Genomic DNA, 2989 nt, shown 5'->3' with positions numbered 1-2989 from the left:
TGGGTTGTAATGTTGGGGGGGGTATTGTATGTTTTTTTTTACAGGCAAAAGAACTGAACTTCTTGGGGCATGCCCCGCAAAGGGCCCTGTTCAGGGCTGGTAAGGTAAAAGAGCTTTGAACTTTAGTAATTTAGAATAGGGTAGGGCATTTTTTTATTTTGGGGGTCTTTGTTATTTTATTAGGGGGCTTAGAGTAGGTGTAATTAGTTTAAAATTGTTGTAATATATTTCTAATGTTTGTAAATATTTTTTTATTTTTTGTAACTTAGTTCTTTATTATTTTTTGTACTTTAGTTTATTTCATTGTATTTATTTGTAGGAATTGTATTTAATTTATTTATTGATAGTGTAGTGTTAGGTTTAATTGTAGATAATTATAGGTATTTTATTTAATTAATTTATTGATAGTGCAGTGTTAGGTTTAATTGTAACTTAGGTTAGGATTTATTTTACAGGTAAATTTGTAATTATTTAAACTATTTTAGCTATTAAATAGTTCTTAACTATTTAATAGCTATTGTACCTGGTTAAAATAAATACAAAGTTACCTGTAAAATAAATATTATTCCTAAAATAGCTATAATATCATTATAATTTATATTGTAGCTATATTAGGATTTATTTTACAGGAAAGTATTTAGCTTTAAATAGGAATAATTTATTTAATAAGAGTTAATTAATTTCGTTAGATTAAAATTATATTTAATTTAGGGGGGTGTTAGTGTTAGGGTTAGACTTAGCTTTAGGGGTTAATACATTTATTAGAATAGCGGTGAGCTCCAGTCGGCAGATTAGGGGTTAATAATTGAAGTTAGGTGTCGGCGATGTTAGGGAGGGCAGATTAGGGGTTAATACTATTTATTATAGGGTTAGTGAGGCGGATTAGGGGTTAATAACTTTATAATAATAGCGGTGCGGTCTGCTCGGCAGATTAGGGGTTAATAAATGTAGGCAGGTGGAGGCGACGTTGTGGGGGGCAGAGTAGGGGTTAATAAATATAATATAGGGGTCGGCGGTGTTAGGGACAGCAGATTAGGGGTACATAGGGATAATGTAAGTAGCGGCGGTTTACGGAGCGGCAGATTAGGGGTTAAAAATAATATACAGGGGTCAGCGATAGCGGGGGCGGCAGAATAGGGGTTAATAAGTGTAAGGTTAGGGGTGTTTAGACTTGGGGTACATGTTAGAGTGTTAGGTGCAGACGTAGGAAGTGTTTCCCCATAGGAAACAATGGGGCTGCGTTAGGAGCTGAACGCGGCTTTTTGCAGGTGTTAGGTTTTTTCAGCTCAAACAGCCCCATTGTTTCCTATGGGGGAATCGTGCACGAGCACGTTTTTTAGGCTGGCTGCGTCCGTAAGCAACTCTGGTATCGAGAGTTGAAGTTGCGTTAAATATGCTCTACGCTCCTTTTTTGGAGCCTAACGCAGCCATTCTGTGGACTCTCAATACCAGAGTTATTTTAAAGGTGCGGCCAGAAAAAAGCCAGCGTTAGATACGCGGGTCGTTACCGACAAAACTCTAAATCTAGCCGTATAGTAGGCAGAGGAGGGTCTCTGGACTGGAGAAGCTGTGTAGCATGGGTGCTGGAGAACTTGATTGATCCACTGTGGTGACCATTGCAAGGATAATCTGCCATCCTAGAATAGTTGCTGGAGAAAAGGAGATATAGTATTGATTAGCAATCATTGTACATCGACTTGTGCATCTACAATACAGCTACTTCACTGGCTCAGTGGGGCATTTGGAGTGTTCGAGTACCTGTGGTATACTGTGAAGTACCAGCCGGCTTCTACTAGCACATTGGATTGCTATTACCATATGTTAGTACCCTGATCTTTTATTCTTCCACCTATGATCCCATCCTATTGATACACACATGGGGCGCTTCTTTGTTGTGTAATGTTTAAGATATCCCATTACTTTGTCTATAAAGAAGAGTGCTGCCTGATATACATGAGAGTATAAGAAGAGGGATCTGAGGACTAAGACTTCGGAGAATCGTAGTGATACAGGACTGTTTGTAATATCTATTATTATATCTTTGGCACTTTATCTCTAATCTAGAGTGATGTGATTTCTAGTGTTTCTTTGTTGTTGTATCTATAAATCATTATTGATCTGATTACAATATTTGATCGAGCGCCCCCTATTGATCAATATATGTTGTTATTAATTACTCTACCGACCTTTGAGTGTTCTCCCTATTGTGCTATTCAGTATCTTAATTCACAGGCTTTTGACCCAGTTTGCTGCCTCTGGAGTAAGTTGAATGGGATTTAATACCTACTCCACCTTAGCTATAAGATCTCATAATGGTTTGTAGCTATATTTCTCCAGCTAGATGAGTGATCTGCAACATTGTACTTATATATTCAATCTCCTGTGTAACGTTGCTTAGACCAGCTAGCATACCATTCTTTTTAATAGTTGAGGCACTTAGTTTTAGCTTTTATTTACATATGCATATATATATATATATGCAAGGAAGTTTAAGAGAGGTAAGAGAATCTACTCCTATTTTGAATACAGTTATAGCACTCCAGGGTTTATAGAAAAATCATTTAGCTAATTTAGCTAGTAAGAGTAAATCAACAACAAACAGCTGATATGAAAACTGTATGTATATATGTTCTCATTTGTTTGAATAAAGGTAGATATCTTTCCTTCATAGGACTTTGTATTATTGGAAATTATGATATAGTAATATATATATGATAAGGTTGCACTCTCTAATACAGCTCTATTGCTAACCAGTGGTTAATTCATATACGGCTAGATTACGAGTTCTGCGTTAGCCTTAAAAAGCAGCGTTGAGAGGTCCCAATGCTGCTTTTTCACGCCCGCTAGTATTACGAGTCAGGCAGGTTCAGGTGTATCGCTCACTTTTCTTCCGCGACTCGAGGCTACCACAAATCCCCTTACGTCAATTGCGTATCCTATCTTTTCAATGGGATTTGCTTAATGCCGGTATTACGAGTCTTGGAAGAAG

The sequence above is a fragment of the Bombina bombina genome, chromosome 2 (genome assembly GCF_027579735.1).
Source record: "Bombina bombina isolate aBomBom1 chromosome 2, aBomBom1.pri, whole genome shotgun sequence".
Taxonomy (NCBI): Eukaryota; Metazoa; Chordata; class Amphibia; order Anura; family Bombinatoridae; genus Bombina; species Bombina bombina.
This window is presented reverse-complemented; position numbering follows the sequence as displayed.